This window comes from Dendrobates tinctorius, unplaced genomic scaffold, assembly GCF_039654945.1.
Source record: "Dendrobates tinctorius isolate UK_male_01 unplaced genomic scaffold, ASM3965494v1 ptg000347l, whole genome shotgun sequence".
Lineage (NCBI taxonomy): Eukaryota > Metazoa > Chordata > Amphibia > Anura > Dendrobatidae > Dendrobates > Dendrobates tinctorius.
Genome location: NW_027362013.1, coordinates 1,537,127 through 1,558,101, shown reverse-complemented (window position 1 = coordinate 1,558,101; position 20,975 = coordinate 1,537,127). Strand labels below are relative to the sequence as shown.

Below are 20,975 nucleotides of genomic sequence, written 5' to 3'. Positions count from 1 at the left end.
GCGGCAACCGGTTGTTTCATCGGTATTCTTGCACCTGTGTTGCCATCTTAACCCCTTCACGACCCATGACGCCTACGTAGGCGTCATGAAAAGTCGTGCCCAAACGACCTATGACGCCTACGTATGCGTCATGCTATAAATAGCCCCCCTGCGGGTCGGGTGACCGGGGTCACTGAAAGGTCACCCGACCCGCACACGGAGGACACTCTATGGTTAATCCCAGGGGGCGTGGCTTAACCCCCACGTGCCTACGATCGCTCTGATTGGCTGTTAAAAGTGAAACAGCCAATCAGCGATTTGTAATATTTCACCAATGAAATTTGGTGAAATATTACAATCCAGCCATGGCCGATGCTGCAATAGCATCGGACATGGCTGGACACCGACACCCGACCCCCCCCCACACCGACTGACCCCGGTCACCCAACCCGCAGGGGGGCTATTTATAGCATGACGCCTACGTAGGCGTCATAGGTCGTTTGGGCACGACTTTTCATGACGCCTACGTAGGCGTCATGGGTCGTGAAGGGGTTAAGATGGCAACACAGGTGCAAGAATACCGATGAAACAACCGGTTGCCGCCGCCGTCATCATCTGCTCCCCCTCCCCTTCCTATCGCTCCCTCCCACCTTCCGATCCCCCCTGGGACCTCCAATGGTGCTCCCGGTGTCCCGCCGTGGCTCCCAGCGGCCCGCCATCTTGGAAAATGGTGGGCGCATGCGCAGTGCGCCTGCCATTGTTCAAGATGGCGGCGCCCATGAATTTGCCGGCTGCCCGTTCATTTTTCATTTTGATCACTGTGATACACTCTCACAGTGATCAAAATGAAAAAAAAGTAAATACACCCCCCTTTTATCACCCCCATAGCCAGGCGCAAATAATAAAATAAAAAAAATATTTTTTTTTTCCATTTAGGGTTCGAACTAGGGTTAGGGTTGTAATTAGGGTTATAGTTAGGTCTAGAATTAGGGTTGGAATTAGGGTTAGGGTTGGAATTAGGGTTAGGGTTGGAATTAGGGTTATGGTTAGGGCTAGAATTAGGGTTAGGGTTGGAATTAGGGTTAAAATTAGGGTTGGAATTAGGGTTAGGGCTGGGATTAGGGTTAGGCTTGTAGTTAGGGTTAGAGTTGGGATTAGGGTTAGGGGTGTGTTGGCGTTAGGGTTGTGGTTAGGGTTATGGTTGGGATTAGGGTTAGGGGTGTGTTGGGGTTAGAGTTGGAGTTAGAATTGAGGGGTTTCCACTGTTTAGGCACATCACGGGGTCTCCGAACGCGACATGGCGCCACGATTTATTCCAGCCAATTTTGCGTTCAAAATGTCAAACAGCGCTCTCTCCATTCCGAGCCCCGACGTGTGCCCAAACAGTTGTTTACCCCCCACATATGGGTATCAGCGTACTCAGGAAAAATTGCACAACAACTTTGGGGGTCTAATTTCTCCTGTTACCCTTGGGAAAATAAGAAATTGGGGGCTAAAAAAATGATTTTTATTTTCACGGCTCTGAGTTATAAACTTCGGTGAAGCATTTGGGGGTTCAAAGTGCTCACCACACATCTAGATAAGTTCCTTGGGTGGTCTAGTTTCCAAAATGGGGTCACTTGTGGGGGATTTCCACTGTTTAGGCACATCAGAGGCTCTGCAAACGTAACATGATGCCCGCAGACTATTCCATCAAGTCAGTATTTCAAAACGTCACTACTTCCCTTCCAAGCCCCGACATGTGCCCAAACAGTGGTCCCTCCCCACATATTGGGTACCAGCGTACTCAGGACAAACCGGACAACAACTTTTGGTGTCCAATTTCTCCTGTTACTATTGTGAAAATAAAAAATAGCGGGCTAAAAAATCAAATCAAAAAATCAAAAAATTTTTGAGGAAAAAAAAATATTTTTATTTACACAGCTCTGCGTTATACACTTCTGTAAAGCACCTGGGGGGTTCAAAGTGCTCACTATGCATCTAGATAACTTCCTTAGGGGGTCTAGTTTCCAAAATGGGGTGATTTGTGGGGGAGCTCCAAAGTGTAGGCAGACAGGGCCTCTCCAAACACGACATGGTGTCCGCTAACGATTGGAGCTAATTTTCCATTCAAAAAGTCAAATGGCGCTCCTTCCCTTCTGAGCCCTGCCGTGCGCCCAAACAGTGGTTCCCCCCCCCACATATGGGGTGCCAGCGTACTCAGGACAAACTGAACAGCAACTTTAGGGGTCCAATTTATCCTGTTACCCTTGTGAAAATAAAAAATATCGGGCTAAAAAAATCATTTTGAGGAAAAAAAAATGATTTTTTATTTTCATGGCTCTGCGTTTATAAACTTCTGTGAAGCACTTGGGGGTTCAAAGTGCTCACTACACATCTAGATAAGCTCCTTGGGGGTCTAGTTTCCAAAAGGGGGCATAATAGATGGCCATCTTGACTGGGGGCATAATAGATGGCAAACAGAAAAATATGATATCTAACATAGTATTTGACCAAAAAAGAGCGCCAAATGTTTTACCAGTATCTAGTGCATCACATAGCGACTATATTAGGCACCATGGATAAGTATCCAATAGCATAGGTGGATAAGGTAACCGCACATGCGCAAATGACCATAAAAAATTTATATACGGCCATCAAAGATGGAAACACACCTAATAGTAAGCGTAAAAAATACCAATGTATTTATATGAAAATTTATAGATTGTTACAAAGCATAAAAAATGATTAAACACAAGGGTTATAAGGATATAGGGTAACCCAACGTATTCCAGTCCTATACAGGTTTATGACAACAATATATATACCCCATGCATTAGTTTAGTCAAAAATTATAGCCATAAAAATGTACATAGTCCTATTATAATCTAAATGGAATAAGTTAGCCCAAAAATAATGCTATTACAATGAAATATAAAGAATAATCTCTATCAGCCGCATTATTATGCATTGCCCCCATATATATAACTACATATGCTTGTAAATAGAGGTGTATACAGCCATATATCAATGATCACCACATAGAAGTCCACCCATAAAAAATGGAAAAAAAATGGGCAACAAAGAGAACACATCTTCATCTTCTTGTATAGGAGAATGTTGATATATTCATAGAAGAGACGATCATATTTATCCAAAGCCTCCAGAAGATATTTCGGACCCAGACAACCCAACCAAAAAGATGCCAAATCTAAAAGACTAAAATAAAACAAAGTTAAAAAAGACACAACAAATGTCACTCCAGAAGTGTAACAGTACCACAACGGGGGAATAGGTGGAGGAGAAGAGGGAAAGATAAATGGAAAACTCACAAAAATGGAACGAATGAAAGACATTCGTTAAGGCCATATGGATGGACTGTTTTCAATTTCCAAATCCATTTAGCTTCTAATTGACTCAATCTTTTAGAGAGACCCCCACCTCGAATATCAATTTTCAGGGCCTCAATGCCCCATACCATAAGTGAGGTGGAATCACAGCCATGGTGCTCCTTGAAATGTCTAGGTATAGTCCTCAGGGTGGAAGCATCCGTGTGGCCACGAGCCGCCTGAATCCCCAACACGTGCTCCCTGACTCGGACCTTGAATTGTCGCGTAGTAAGGCCTACATAAATAAGGCCACAGGGACACGTAGCATAGTATACGACATACCTAGTCGTACAGGTAATGCGTTGTCTAATACTGAAGACCTGATCTCCACTCGAATTGTTAAATTCAGTACACCGCATAATGTTGGGGCAGGCGACACAGTGGCCACACGGATAACAACCAACCCCGGGAATGTGACCATCCAGAAAGGTAGTTTTAGAGCCCACAGCGTAGTGGCTCATAACCAGATGATCCCTTAAGTTTCTAGACCGTCGGAACGCCATGGCTGGTCTCTCTGTTGTGATCCTGTTAATGACCGGGTCAATGCGGAGGATAGGCCATGCTTTATCAAGGGCAGAACGAACAGCCTCTGATCTAGAGCTAAAAGTAGTAATAAACCTAACTGTTTGGTTACCCCTAGATGTATTGGACATCCCTGATCTATATAATAAATCCTGCCTAGTAGCATGCTTAGCTCGATTGAAAGCAATTTTGATGGATCTCCGGCTATATCCACGTTCTAGAAATCGTTGACGAAGCTCATCCGCCCGATGAAAGAATGTCTCATCTGTAGAACAGATACGGCGCAGTCGTAAAAATTGACCGATGGGTACCGCCTTAATGACATGTCTTGGATGTGCGGATGAGGCGTGCAGCAAGGAATTTGTCGCGGTAATCTTTCTAAATATGTCTGTTTGCACCATCCCATAGGGGTCCCTCCTTACGGTAACGTCCAAAAAGTCCAATTCATTAGCATCAGATGTGAACGTAAGTATAATATTATGGTCATCGCTGTTCAATTTTGAGATAAGCTGCGCAAGGTCGACGGAGCTGCCTTGCCAGATGAAGAATATATCATCAATGTACCGCGTCCAAAGGGGGACACGGCACATTGACGCATCCTCATCTGACAAAAAGAGGTCCCTCTCCCACAGCCCCAGGAATAGGCCAGCATAGGTGGGCGCAAAGGCCGCACCCATGGCGGTCCCCTGGAGCTGGAGGTAGAAGGACCCCTTGAACACAAAAAAATTGTGCGTGAGGGTGAACTCTAATAGTTCCAGCAGAAGGTCCCTAAGCCTGGGAGCCAAAGGAGAAGTCTCCAAAAAGAATTTCACGGCTCTCAGGCCATCCGAATGTCTGATGTTAGTATATAGGGACTCCACATCTGCTGAAACTAGAAGAGTGTCACCCTCAAGGCAGAGTCTGTTGACCCTGCGCAGCAGATCCCCAGTGTCACGGAGGAAGGAAGGGAGGCTCATAACAAGAGGTTGCAGGTGGTAATCTATCCATTTGTTTATATTTTCCAGAAAGTTGCCACGTCCCGACACTATAGGTCGTCCGGGTGGCACCGAGGAGCTCTTATGTATCTTAGGGAGCAGATACAGAGTTGGGATCGTGGGTTCAGGAACCATTAATGCTGAAAATAATGGTTTGGTGATAACGCCATCCCGTAGAGATCTTTTCAGAATTGTTTCCAGCTGAGATAAGTATGAGAGGGGGTTATAGGTCAATTTTCTATAACAGGTCTACCTCCAGCTCCAGGGGACCGCCATGGGTGCGGCCTTTGCGCCCACCTATGCTGGCCTATTCCTGGAGCTGTGGGAGAGGGACCTCTTTTTGTCAGATGAGGATGCGTCAATGTGCCGTGTCCCCCTTTGGATGCGGTACATTGATGATATATTCTTCATCTGGCAAGGCAGCTCCGTCGACCTTGCGCAGCTTATCTCAAAATTGAACAACAATGACCGTAATATTATACTTACGTTCACATCTGATGCTAATGAATTGGACTTTTTGGACGTTACCGTAAGGAGGGACCCCTATGGGATGGTGCAAACAGACATATTTAGAAAGATTACCGCGACAAATTCCTTGCTGCACGCCTCATCCGCACATCCGAGACATGTCATTAAGGCGGTACCCATCGGTCAATTTTTACGACTGCGCCGTATCTGTTCTACAGATGAGACATTCTTTCATCGGGCGGATGAGCCTCGTCAACGATTTCTAGAACGTGGATATAGCCGGAGATCCATCAAAATTGCATTCAATCGAGCTAAGCATGCTACTAGGCAGGATTTATTATATAGATCAGGGATGTCCAATACATCTAGGGGTAACCAAACTGTTAGGTTTATTACTACTTTTAGCTCTAGATCAGAGGCTGTTCGTTCTGCCCTTGATAAAGCATGGCCTATCCTCCGCATTGACCCGGTCATTAACAGGATCACAACAGAGAGACCAGCCATGGCGTTCCGACGGTCTAGAAACTTAAGGGATCATCTGGTTATGAGCCACTACGCTGTGGGCTCTAAAACTACCTTTCTGGATGGTCACATTCCCGGGGTTGGTTGTTATCCGTGTGGCCACTGTGTCGCCTGCCCCAACATTATGCGGTGTACTGAATTTAACAATTCGAGTGGAGATCAGGTCTTCAGTATTAGACAACGCATTACCTGTACGACTAGGTATGTCATATACTATGCTACGTGTCCCTGTGGCCTTATTTATGTAGGCCTTACTACGCGACAATTCAAGGTCCGAGTCAGGGAGCACGTGTTGGGGATTCAGGCGGCTCGTGGCCACACGGATGCTTCCACCCTGAGGACTATACCTAGACATTTCAAGGAGCACCATGGCTGTGATTCCACCTCACTTATGGTATGGGGCATTGAGGCCCTGAAAATTGATATTCGAGGTGGGGGTCTCTCTAAAAGATTGAGTCAATTAGAAGCTAAATGGATTTGGAAATTGAAAACAGTCCATCCATATGGCCTTAACGAATGTCTTTCATTCGTTCCATTTTTGTGAGTTTTCCTTTTATCTTTCCCTCTTCTCCTCCACCTATTCCCCCGTTGTGGTACTGTTACACTTCTGGAGTGACATTTGTTGTGTCTTTTTTAACTTTTTTAACTTTGTTTTATTTTAGTCTTTTAGATTTGGCATCTTTTTGGTTGGGTTGTCTGGGTCCGAAATATCTTCTGGAGGCTTTGGATAAATATGATCGTCTCTTCTATGAATATATCAACATTCTCCTATACAAGAAGATGAAGATGTGTTCTCTTTGTTGCCCATTTTTTTTCCATTTTTTATGGGTGGACTTCTATGTGGTGATCATTGATATATGGCTGTATACACCTCTATTTACAAGCATATGTAGTTATATATATGGGGGCAATGCATAATAATGCGGCTGATAGAGATTATTCTTTATATTTCATTGTAATGGCATTATTTTTGGGCTAACTTATTCCATTTAGATTATAATAGGACTATGTACATTTTTATGGCTATAATTTTTGACTAAACTAATGCATGGGGTATATATATTGTTGTCATAAACCTGTATAGGACTGGAATACGTTGGTTTACCCTATATCCTTATAACCCTCGTGTTTAATCATTTTTGATGCTTTGTAACAATCTATAAATTTTCATATAAATACATTGGTATTTTTTACGCTTACTATTAGGTGTGTTTCCATCTTTGATGGCCGTATATAAATTTTTTATGGTCATTTGCGCATGTGCGGTTACCTTATCCACCTATGCTATTGGATACTTATCCATGGTGCCTAATATAGTCGCTATGTGATGCACTAGATACTGGTAAAACATTTGGCGCTCTTTTTTGGTCAAATACTATGTTAGATATCATATTTTTCTGTTTGCCATCTATTATGCCCCCAGTCAAGATGGCCGCGACCATTTTGTGGCCGTCTGCGCATGCGCGGGTGACGCGCGCCTAACTCCACCCCCATCCGCCCGTGGTCTGGCGTCTGACGTCACGGGGCCCCGTGTATTGTCAGCGCCAGCCCGGACGTGTTGGTGGGTGGGTGGTTGGTCGCTCCCCTGATTGGCGCTCAGGTTTATTTGGACCCCTATTTATAGTACACCCGGTGGCCTTTTATGACACACCCCCTGAGGAAGGAAGCGGTGTAGCTTCCGAAACGTACATTGGGCTGTTTTCCTTGCGCCGGTGGTCCAGTGCCCCCTTAGGTATGAGTATTATGTTTGTATTTTGATCTCTCATAACCCCCTTCTTTGGGGTTGCCTGACGGTCTGGGGATTTTACCCTTTATTTCACTATGACTAGTCGGCTTGTATATACCACTAATGGAGATACATTATACCATATTGATATACCTTAGGGAATCTCTGTACCTCTGTGCGTTCTGCTTGTGTCACTTCTGTCATGCCAATTTTTATCTGTGTCCTTAATAAAGATTCATGTTATTTCTACCTATTTTGGATGTTTATGCACTGTTTTTTCGGTTGCTTCTTTATAAGAGGTACAGGGAGTGGACTGCTGAGGACTGGGGTAAAGTCATTTTCTCTGATGAATCCCCTTTTCGATTGTTTGGGACGTCTGGAAAACGGCTTATTCGGAGAAGACCAGGTGAGCGCTACCACCAGTCTTGTCTCATGCCAACTGTCAAGCATCCTGAAACCATTCATGTGTGGGGTTGCTTCTCAGCCAAGGGAATGGGCTCTCTCTCAGTCTTGCCTAAAAACACAGCCATGAATAAAGAATGGTACCAGAATGTCCTCCAAGAGCAACTTCTCCCAACCGTCCAAGAGCAGTTTGGCGATCAACAATGCCTTTTTCAACATGGAGTACCTTGCCATAAAGCAAAGGTGATAACTAAATGACTCAGAGAACAAAACATAGAGATTTTGGGACCATGGCCTGGAAACTCCCCAGATCTTAATCCCATTGAGAACTTGTGGTCAATCATCAAGAGACGGGTGGACAAACAAAAACCTTCAAATTCAGACAAAATAAAAGCATTGATTTTGCAAGAATGGACTGCTATCAGTCAGGATTTGATCCAGAAGTTGATTGAGAGCATGCCAGGGAGAATTGCTGAGGTCCTGAAGAAGAAGGGTCAACACTGCAAATATTGACTTGCTGCATTAACTCATTCTAACTGTCAATATAACCTTTTGCTACTCATAATATGACTGCAATTATATTTCTGTATGTGATAAAAACATCTGACAAACACACATAAAAACCAGAGGGCAGCAGATCATGTGAAAATATAATATTTGTGTCATTCTCAAAACTTTTGGCCATGACTGTAGATAAGTTCCTTGGAGGGTCTAGTTTCCAAAATGGGGTCACTTGTGGGGGAGCTCCAGTGTTTAGGCACACAGGGACACTCCAAACGCGACATGGCAACCGCTAAATATTACAGTATATTTTCCATTCAAAAAGTCAAATGGCGCTCCTTCCCTTCTGAGCCCTGCCATGCGCCCAAACAGTGGTTTATGACCACATATGAGGTATCGGTGTACTCAGGAGAAATTGCCCAACAAATTTTAGGATCCATTTTATCCTGTTGCCCTTGTGAAAATGAAAAAATTGATGCTAAAAGAAAATTTTTGTTTGAAAAATTAAAATGTTCATTTTTTCCTTCCACATTGCTTTAGTTGCTGTGAAGCACCTGAAGGGTTAATAATCTTCTTGAATGTAGTTTTGAGTAGCTTGAGGGGTGCAGTTTTTAGAATGGTGTCACTTTTGGGTATTTTCTGCCATATAAACCCCTCAAAGTGACTTCAAATGTGAGGTGGTCCCTAAAAAAAATGGTTTTGTAAATTTTGTTGTAAAAATGAGAAATCGCTGGTCAACTTTTAACCCTTATAACTTCCCAACAAAAAAAAAATTTGTTTCCGAAATTGTGCTGATGTAAAGTAGACATGTGGGAAATGTTATTTATTAACTATTTTGTGTCACATAACTCTCTGGTTTAACAGAATAAAAATTCAAAATGTGAAAATTGCAAAATTTTCAAAGTTTTTGCCAAATTTCCGTTTTTTTCACAAATAAATGCAAACATTATCGACCTAAGTTTACCACTAACATGAAGCCCAATATGTCACGAAAAAACATTCTCAGAATCGCTAGGATCCGTTGAAGCGTTCCTGAGTTATTACCTCATAAAGGGACACTGGTCAATATTGTCAAAAATGGCCAGGTCGCTAAGGTCAAAATAGGCTGGGTCATGAAGGGGTTAATTGTATGGGTCCACTGCATCCTGATGGTGCATTTGTCTGGAGGCCTGTACGGGTAAACCTTTTTGCTCTTTTGCTGTTTTCCATCTATAAATGTGGAAATGTAGCAGAGCTGTGTGCATCTATAAATGTGCAAATGTTTCAGAGCTGTGTCTATACGTAGCAGATCTGTGTGTGTATAATACACATTAACAATTGATCTATTACATTCCTATTCTACCCTAGTGCATTAAAATTAGTGATCATGACCTCTCCATTTTACCCGGGAAGTTTTAGTTAGTAGGAAAAATGTTTTTCCTATTTTGTGCTCTCTAAACCTAGAGTGTAGTGCAAAATAATACAGTATTTATCTTTCAATTTTAGTTATATAAAGGCTATATGAAAATGACAGTTTTATTCACTTTTACTTTTATGCCACCAATTGAACCACATACCGTGGTATGAGCTGTGTACACAAATTTGTGGAATATTTGAAAATTAATTTTGTTTTAAATGCAGTGGAACAATTTTTAAAAATCTGGCTGTAAATGTTTTCCCCTCCCAATTTAAGTACGGTAACTTCCGACACATCAACTGTTTTGCTTAATGGTGTCGGAGTGCTGAAACCTTCGCAGACCACTTATATACTTTTGTGAGCATATACAATGCTAACCCTGCCCCTCCAAAAATGAGCTAAAAGGGCACAATTCTGATTATAGTGCCCCTGACCTTTTTGTTTTATGGATCAGTGGGGGGGTGCTAAACTCGCATACCCTCACTGATCAAAACTTAAAGCGTTTAAGTGTGACATATAAAAAGTTCTCTAAAATTGCTTTTTGTCTTCCATGGAGGGGGGGAGAATTGCCCAGAATTGTGGCACTTTTTTTTGTGAAGTTTCTCTAAAAGAAAAAAAAAACTGAAGAGGGAGATTGGAGTAGATAGCTGACCTGCATTTTTTTCTTTTTAAATCCATTGATGAATCGGACAAAAACTCCACGAAACCACCCAAACTCTGGCAACAATGGCGGGGACAGCAAAAACAGAAAAATAGACACGTAAACACACAAAAATAAACTTTAAAACAGGCAAAATGCGATAATGGATTACTTTCTTGTCCCATCCCATGGACCACTTTTTAGGACATTTTTTTTATATTTGATTATTCTGCAGTAAATTACTTAAAAAAATCAATTTGGTACAAAGTAAAACACCCGTCACGCAGCGGCTTATCAGAACAGTAGGAAGTCGGCTAAGTCTTTGGTCCTGTTGCCAAGAGGCTCCCAAACAGCGGCCATTGTAGTTACTCAGCATTGGTCCTAGGTTTTCTATGGCATCTCTACTCCTGTCTGATACTTTTTATCTTGTATGTAATATGTTTCTGTAAAACTAATGATGGTGTTAATCTCGTCCTGTAAGGTTTGGCTCCACTGTGTGAAAATATGCCCAGCGGCAGAGCTAATAAGCCTGGGGATGTGGTGAAGGCCAAGAACGGGGAAGACCATCCAGGTAATCTTCACCCATTGCCAGCTGTGGTGACGGCCATTATCCTGACTAGTAGGAGTTTAGTAGGGTGACGAATACAAATATCAGCTTTGCCCTAGGTTTCCTCAGCTTTTGGCTCCCTAGTAAACATGATATAAATGGAGATCTGGCCCCTGGGTTTATGCTCTTATCTCATTGTAACCCAAGGCAATGTGTAGCGGGGCCTGTGATGGGTTGGACCATTAGATGTACATGGTCAGTGTGAAGCTGGAAAGTGTTCTGTACCAACACCACCAAACAATGGAGAACCAGCTCAAAACTCGCCACCCTGAGCCATTGTTAGTAGTGCTATCCAGTTCAAAGTGGCACTGAGGAGTGGCCATACATTTGTCATGTATAGTCAATGGCGTAGCGTGTGTTGGGGGCCCCGGTAAGGCAAGTGTTTTCATTGTGCTGTGTAGTATTAGTATAGAGTCCCTTACACTAATCCAGTACTGAACCCCCAAACATATTATTGTTTTTGTTTTTTAACCCCTTACTGATATCTGTCGGCACCCTGTCTTTGATGCGAGCTCAGGAACTGAGATTGCATCTTTCCCAGCAGATGATGGCTGTGTTATTCAGCCATCATCTGCCTCTAACATCCTCGTGTAGAGCGGAGCTCTGTCCACAGGTGTTAACCTGTTAAACTTAGCTGCCAGTCTTTTGACAGCGGCATTCACAGCTCACGTCCTGAGGAGCGCGCTGTTCTAATTGGCTGTTGGCTCCAATGCGAGGTGCTCGCGGTCTCACAATGGGTTGTCATGACAGCTGGGGGTCTGCTGAAGACTCCTTATGGCTGTCATGGTGGTGCTCCAATGAGAGCGGGATTTTTTCCTATATAAAGCAACACTGGTATTGCTTAATCCTATATATCCAAGGAGGATAATGGTAGACACTTCACTATTCAATACACCACCTATATCTGTTCCTGCAATAGTCAGTAGCTGTCAGATAGGAAGAGATTCCAGCTTCATAATTAAAATATTGACTTTTTCGATGGATATATAAAAACAAATTACAATTGAAAAGACAAGGCAAGAAGCCTCCACAGAAGGGGGACACGAGCAAAATATAAACCCATCCCACAATAGTGGATAAATTGCTGTATTCAGTCCTTCAGGGTTTAGATTTATTACAGTGCAGGATCTTTCTAGAATAGACCACGATAGAGCCGGATTGTTCTCTAATGCCACCAGTTTTGTGACTATTATAGATAAAGTGCGAGTCCTATATTTCAATAGAATACAGATATCTAACCGCAAGATGAAGGGTTCTCCTCTAATAAGTATTGATCCCTTGCCCTGTACTGATCAGATCTGAACAGCAATTTAGTTTGTTTTATTTTATAGATGGCAAAGTAGTAAATCCATGACTGCTGCTGTTTCCTCACAGGTAGATAACACTGACGCGGAGGGACGGCTGCTGTTGGCGGACGCTCTGTGTTACGCACACAACTTTAATGCAAGAGCGATCGTAAATGCAGCGACATTAACAGGTATGGGAGCTGCGTACACATGATGGAAGGGGCTGGAAGAATGTACACATGGGCTCCGATTCATTAAGTGTGGGGTCTCAACGTCAGAGGCGCGCGCCACTTAGGATGCCCCAAACTCGTTATCACTGCTGTGCGGATCCATGCACCTCGCAAGAAACAGGACTGGAGTAACACTTGTAGAGTAAGAATCACCCCCCACTTTTGATGAATTTAATGGGCGGGTGTAGCCAGGCCCCATCCCCCTTCACCAGCTCAGAATAGATGATCCGTTACTGATCGGTGAGGGTCTGACCAGGGAATAACTGTCCCTGATTGAGCTTTTTTTTTTTAATTCAAGTTACAAAATTGAGTGGCAGATTGGATACTTGATTACTGCTCCATACCTCCTCTTACAGGGCTGCCAGAAAAAGCCGAGTGCAGCACTGGGCAGCCCCCCATAGGATGAGCAGAGCAGCGGTCAGGTATCTGCATTGCCGCTCTATTTAACCAGAGATAAAAGTTCCAATTTTGCCGATCAATACGGTTACCGATCAGTAAGATTTCACCAGTAGACTTGGGCGACTTTGCAGAGGGAATCCGGGTTCCTGGATCACGCCTGCCCATCAGCTGATCGCCGCCGCAGCTGCATATGTCACATGCTGTGACTGACACAGGCGCGACACATGCAGCTGCAGAGCCGTTCAGCCGGTGTGATCCAGGAAGCCGGGTTCCCTCTGCAGCTTATTTGGTAAGCGCTTATAGCTTGCCGAATAAGAGGGAACCCGAACAAATTTGCTCAACTCTAATCACCAGTCCTATGGATGGGTAATAACTGGAGAACCCTTTTAATTTGGATTTCAAAAAAATATAATTAATGTATGTCGTAGAGAAATAATGTTTGTTTTTTCTTTAGCTGTATATTTTATTAGTTTTGCATTGTCTGTCTGGTGGTCTGTGCTTTATGGCGGCTGCAATTGGGTGGAATATGAATGGTGGAAGAAGTGTCAGTAGACACAACCAGCTACCAGGATGTGATTGGTGCAGATGGAGCCCGGCTTTATCCGTTTCACTTTGTGGGATTGTACTGCAGCTGTATGCAGTTATTGTATGTAGATGTCTGCCTGTGTCTTCTCACGAGGAGCACGGCTCACCGGGAATTGTTGTGTAGGTGCAATGGACGTAGCCCTGGGATCTGCAGCCACTGGAGTCTTCACCAATTCTTCTTGGCTTTGGAATCACCTTCAAGAGGTCGGAAACATTTTACTTTCTATCTTCTTGTCATAACATGCTCTTCTGTCTGAATCATTGTTCATTTCACTTTATTCCCCCCCCTTTCCTTATTCCAGTAGCTCTTTATTTGTCCACTAACATAACTGTACGAGAGATTTTTTTTTTTTTTTTTTTGGGTTGGGAGGAGGGTGTGTTCTAGTTTTGAAAGACACCATTCACTTTTTGTACTATATTTGTCCTTTTTTTTTATTTTTTTTTTTTATAGCGCTCATTGTGCAGTAAATGACCTGGAACACAATTATTCAGGTCAGTGCAATTACAACAGTGCCAAAGCTGCATAGGTTTGGGCTCCCCCCTTTGTTTGGTCTTAAAGAAAACATTTGGAACTTTTGTAATAAATAAAAAGAATAAAAAAATTTCTTCCATTCATATAGCTGTGCAAGAGCTTGTTTTTCACATGGCGAGATTTTTTTTTCTCTTTCTTTTCCTTGACCCAATTATGGGGTCCATGCAAAGTTTTGATTTTTCACTGCATTTTTTGGAGGTTATGTTGACCAAAAAAATGGTCAGTTTGGCTTTATTTTTTGTCTTTTCCAGTATTGTAATTCTTAACATTTTTCATTGTTTTTCCTTCATTTTGCAGCAATGCCAAATAGATTCAGATCAGGAAAAGGAATTCAATTCATACTGTCAGGGTGTGTTTTTCTTTACTTGAACTTGTTCTGTATACTGCAGCAATATATAGTAAAAATTACCAGTCGCCTATTAAGATAGGGCAAGGCTGCGTAGGAGCACAAAGATGGAGGCAATGAGGGCCTTCAGAAGGTGTCTGGCTGCCAACGAAACCATCAGCACCTTCCCATTCAGCACTATTTCAGCTGTCATACAGCGATCTGAGCTAGCTCCAGTTGTTGCTACTAGAGGCAGTTGCCAGCTGTGTAACACTGCCAGCATCTGTTCTGTATGGGGGCGGCTCAGCTCCTGAGAGAACTCTGTACACCTGCACCTTTTGTGGGAAGGCACCAAGTATGTATTCTAGACCTGTGGGATGTCCTCCACATTGCTGAATTTACTGCTGATGTTTCATGTTCCTTCCAGGCCAGCGTTGTGACTGGGGATCGTGTATGGAGAATGCCTCTCTTTGATCATTACACTAAACAAGTGACTGAGTCGGCCCTCGCAGACCTTAATAATGTCGGGAAGTACAGCAGGTAATGGATGTAAATATGGTGGTTGTAGTAGGTTTCTAAAGTATCTCATAGAGCGACCCCCGCCTCTGAGACCTCCATCCATCACCAAAACGGAGATCCAGATTTGCTCATCTGTTGGAATTCCTATAGAAATGATTGGTGAGATCCTAACCACATGGGTGCACCCCTACAGGATATGTCATCAATTTCTATCATGGGAATATTATTATTATTATTGGGGTTTTTTTTTTCCTTTTTATGTGGATTTTATAAAAAAATAAACCTACAATTTCCACATCAGTAGTATACATGAGGTAATGTATCTTGCTCCACAGAAACTAATGAAAGGTTTTCTTCTCGCAGATCTGGGGGTGCGTGTACGGCCGCGGCTTTCTTGAAGGAGTTTGTCACGTCCCCGCACTGGGCTCACCTGGATATAGCCGGAGTCATGTCCAACAAGGATGAGGTCCCTTATCTGCGCAAGGGCATGTCCGGCCGCCCCACAAGGACTCTGGTAGAATTCGCCGATCGGCTGAGTAAGGACAAGAAGCCCAAATAATCCGGACATCAGTTACCGGATCTGCTTCGTCCTATGTGGACGTAATGAACTAAAGCGCAATGACCTTGCTATGCACTTATTTTTTTTACTAACACGACCAAAGCAAATCTAGAATCTGCGCCTCCATCTTCAGATGATTCTGCAATTTTAATACATCTACGTGCTGAGTGGAGAAATGTCTGAAAATAAAGAAAAAATCAAAAATTTTATCTGCCAGTCATATCTCACACATTTGTTTTATAGGTGTTGAACGCTTTAGGCACGATTCATCATTGCATTTTGGACGTGACAAATTAATCAAACTATTTGTACTTTTTTTTTTTTCCTCCAAGCGGTTTCTGATTTTTATGTCAGTGTGACTTTCCAGATGAATTAAACAGATTCATTAAATGCGACTATTTAAAAAAAAAAAAGTTGCAAAATTTGGCACAATTCTACTCTTCTAGTCCTCCCTGGAGTGAATATATCAGTTATTTGGCTGCAACTTTTCCCATTTAAGCACTCTCAGAACCAGTTAGGAAAAAGACAGCTTGAGGTTATGCTCAAAACTCGAGTCTCATGTGCCATTTTGATGAATCTAGTGCAACAAAGTCAGCAAAAACCACAAGTTGAAAGACTTAAAGGGTTCAATTCATCATGAGCTGGGTATATTTTACTATCTGCCGTGCATGTACTGTGCAAGTCATATGTGTATGGAGCTGGGCCGCAAAGTGTAAATGATTAAGTCACGGGTTTCCCTGAATCTTCTATATATCAATCTGCTCAGCTCCTGGTCACGCTACAAAGCAGTTGTGGAGTTTCTCACTCAGGATGCTGTTTTCTCTGTAGATGTAGATTTACTGAATATATTAGTGGAAGGGATCTTCCTGGCATTTGTTCTCAGTAGATTCCTTTTGTATAGTTAATGGGGACCTGTCTCCTTGGAAAACGCCACCTTCAAGTCCACACTCACTGCAGCAAAACAAATCTGCTTCTCATATCTTATATCCTCCCTGTCTCGCAACCCTAATCAGCTATTCAGTAGTTTCAGTTGTCTCTTCCATCCCCCAGCACCCCCTCTCTCTCCTCTCATATCAGCTGCAGACTTTGCTTAATTCTTCAAGCAGAAAATTAACATCTGAGAAAGCTCAGGCCTACAGCCCTTCCTCATAACTCAGCCCTCCTCCTCCAAAACCAGTGTCTCTGCCATTATAGAAGACCAACTTTCCTCTCTACTCTCCAGATCACATCTCGCCACCTGTGCACTTGACTGATCCTGTCCCACCTCATACTAAACCTCACCAGTCTTCATCCCACCTCTTCAACCTCTCACTAACAACTGGGGTCTTCCCCCTTATGCTTTATATGTACCTTGATCACGCCCACCCTTGACCCATCCTCTGTATCTAGCTATCGACTCGTATCACTTCTCCCCTATGCCTCAAAACTACTGGAACAACACGTCCATCTTGAACTGTCCTCCCACCTCTCTTCCTGCTCCCTCTTTGACCACTTATAATCTGGCTTCCAGCTGCATCACTCCACTGAAACTGCCCTGACTAAGGTCACCAATGACCTACTAACTGCCTAAGCCAAGGGACACGACTGTCCTCCTCCTAGACCTGTCCTCTGCCTTCGACACAGTGGACCACTCCCCCTTACTACAGATTCGCTCATCTCTTGGCATCACAGACTTGGCCCTATCTTGGATCTTGTCATACCTAACAGACCGGACATTGTCTCCCTCTTGCACACCACCTCATCACCCCCTATCTATAGATGTCACCAAAGGTTCAGTTCTAGGACCCCTGCTCTTCTCAATCTACACCTTTGGTTTTCAGTATCACCTCTATGCTGATGACACACAGATCTACCTCTTTGGACCTGATGTCACCTTCTTGCTTACCAGAATCCTAACATCTGTCTATTTCATCTTTCTTCTTAGCTAAATTTCTAAAACTTAACATGAACAAAATAGAATTTGTCACCTTTCCCCCATCTCTCTCAACCCGCCTCCCAACCGACCTGGCCATCAAAGTCAACGCCTGTTCACTCTCCCTAATCTCACTTGCTCGCTGCCTTGGGGTTATCCTTGACTCTCATCTCTCTTTCAAACAACATATCCAAGCCCTTTCCACTTCTTGCCAATTCCAACTCAAAAATATTTCCTGGATTCATGCATTCTTGGTTCAGGAATCTGCAAAAACAATAGTGCATGCCCCCATCATCTCCCATCTCAAAGACTACAATCTCCTGCTCTGTGACCTCCCTTCTAACACACTTGCATCCCTCAATACTATCCTAAACTCTGCTGCCCGACTAATACACCTATTCCCCCACCTCTTCTCCCTGTCAATCCCTTCACTGGCTCCTCATTGATTGACCAGAGACTCCAGTTCAAAACCACAATCATGGCATACAAAGCCATCCACAACCTGTCTCCTCCATACAGCTGTGAGTTAGTCTCCCAACATCTATTCTCACCCACCATGGGAACCTTCATAAGAAACCTAAAGACTCACCTCTTCAGACAACCTGCAGTAACCCTTGTTCCATCATACTGCTGCACAAACAGCTCTACCCTCCCTATTGTAGCCTCACACATCCCTTGTAAACAGTGATCCCTCACGGGCAGGGTCCTATCTCTCCTCCTGTACCAGTCGATGACTTGTATTCATGATTATTGTACTTTTTTTTTTTTTTTACACTCTTTTAACATGTAAGGTGTCATGGACGTAATGGTGCTAGAAGAATAATCTGCCCTTTAATAGCAATATAATGTTCCCTGTCCGCCTTATTGAACATTCAGATATAGGGAGAAAATTAATCTCCTGAGAGCTGCTGGATCATTTACCCCTTCATGACCTTTGACGTACATTTACGTCAAAGTTTGTGCCTGTCTTTGATGCGGGCTTGCACACCGACCCACAACTTTTCCCCGCACATGATGGCAGATTTAATCAGTCACCATGTGCCTTTAACAGCCTTGAGTGTAGTGGTGCTCTGCCCGTGGCTGTTATCCGGTTACATCTCGCTGTCCATTACTAACGGTGGGATTTAACACGTGCCGGCCAGAAGTGCGTCATGCATCTTGACCATCAATGCACCCGACACGTGATCGTGGGGCGCAATTGGATTGTCGTGACAGCCGGGGGTCGGCAGAAGACCTCTGCACCTGCCATTACGATCCTACTGTGAGCACCGGCTTATGGCTGGCTTTCATAGAAGACTGTGATCTCTGCTACACACAGCAATGCTGATGCACAGGGGTGGATTAAGGGTAGCCAGGGCCCCGGGCTGTTCAGACTCCATAGGCCCTCCGGTCATGTGACGGGGTCGGGAAGTCACTAGTTTTCATGACGCATACGTGGCGGGAAGGGGTTAAATACTGAGGTAAAAAAACTCTGCAAATACGCAACGTGTGCACGAGGCCTCACAAATACTGAGGTAAAAAACCCCAAATGCTCAGTGTGTCCATGAGGCCTTACAAATACTGAGTGAAAAACTCACCAAATACTCAGCGTGTGCACGAGGTCTTACAAATAGTGGAAGGCTTCCACCCAACATCTAGTCCTGACTCACCTGTACCTAACATCGAAACCAGCTAATAGCCTGCAATCACCTGCTGACCTGGACCCATGACCTGTCAGACAAGTTACTTCACATGAGTCACACAGAGGCTTCTGCTTCATGAACTTCCCCAGATAGAAGAAGCAGCCTCCGATGTGCAGCCTGTGGCCGGATACACAGGAAGAGACGCTCCTCGTCACAGGCTGTGTCCAGCATGGCAGCAGAGGGGTTAACGCCACAGACAAGTCGCCGTCTCCTCACACACTGAACACGACGCTGCATCTGGCGACGAACAAGCGCACATTGCGCAATGTTAGTCATGTCCCAGATGTTCAGCATGTGGAGGACCAAGGGGGACCAAAAAAGACCCCAGGATTGGAACAGGAGCATGGGAAAGTGGACGGCGGTTGGAGGGGCAGGGTTTATATAGGGGTCGGAGTAAGTATATATATATATATACACACAGACACATATTACTACATGCGGGCAGTGCACACATGCACAATCCTCAGGTTGTACAAAACATTTCAGTATGCCAAGAAATATAGCAGGAATAAAATACATCTCATAGTAACTTGTGTGAGGCACAGGTGACAAGAACCCGCCATCTCGTGCCCACCTTACTAGAGGTGCCCACATATAACAAAGTTGATGGAAACAGATGCCTTCCACTATGATGATTGGCTACCGGCCGCCCGACCACACCCATTTCACAACTAGTCACACCCATGTCCACGCCCCAACCACACCCATTTAGCACTGCTGATCACACTGACTGGTACTGAGGGCACAGTGGCTGGTACTGTGGGCACATTGACTGGTACTGAGGAAAAGAGAGAAAGAAAGAACAGAGAAACAAAAAAAGAACAGAGAGAAAGGAAAAAAGAACAGAGAAAGAAAGAGGGGATAGAAAAAAAGAACAGAGAAAAAAAGAAAGAGAAAGAAAGAGGGGAAAGAAAGAATAGCGAGGGAGAGAGAAAGAAAGGGGAAAGAAGGAACAAAGAGAAAGAAAGAGAAAGGTGAAAGAAAGAATAACGAGAGAAAAAAAGAAAGAAAGGGGAAAGAAAGAACAGAGAGGGAGAAAGAGAGGGGAAAGAAAGAACAGAAAGTGAAAGAAAGAAAGAAAGAACAGAGAAAGAAAGAAAGAAAAAGACAAGGAAAGAGGGGAAAGAAAGATTCTATAAAGATACTATACCAGCTCACATTGTAGTGCCCACCTGAGCCTCCTGGTGCAGGACATATCATGATCCACTCACATGGCCGACATCCCCGAGTCCAAGGCGATCCCGCTGTCCGCGCTCTCAAAGGAGGACATGGTGATGATCTGAAGCATTCCCTGAAGAGCCTCCATGGTTCCGTCACAATCTCCTCTGGTCATTTACATCTCATAGTAACTTGTGTGAGGCACAGGTGACAAGAACCCGCCATCTTGTGCCCACCTTACTAGAGGTGCCCACTGCCCACATATAACAAAGTTGATGGAAACAGATGCCTTCCACTATGATGATTGGCTACCGGCCGCCCGACCACACCCATTTCACAACTAGTCACACCCATGTCCATGCCCCAACCACACCCATTTAGCACTGCTGATCACACTGACTGGTACTGAGGGCACAGTGGCTGGTACTGTGGGCACATTGACTGGTACTGAGGAAAAGAGAGAAAGAAAGAACAGAGAGAAACAAAAAAAGAACAGAGAGAAAGGAAAAAAGAACAGAGAAAGAAAGGGGATAGAAAAAAAGAACAGAGAGAAAAAAAGAAAGAGAAAGAAAGAGGGGAAAGAAAGAACAGCGAGGGAGAGAGAAAGAAAGAGGGGAAAGAAGGAACAAAGAGAGAAAGAAAGAAAGAGAAAGGTGAAAGAAAGAATAACGAGAGAAAAAAAG

The 20,975-nt window shown here is 43.8% G+C and overlaps 1 pseudogene; it reads left to right on the top strand.

Moving 5' to 3' along the window:
* Nucleotides 1-15,749, top strand: part of LOC141075003 (cytosol aminopeptidase-like) — a 43,725-nt pseudogene extending 27,976 nt beyond the window's left edge.
* Nucleotides 15,750-20,975: the final 5,226 nt, after the last annotated feature.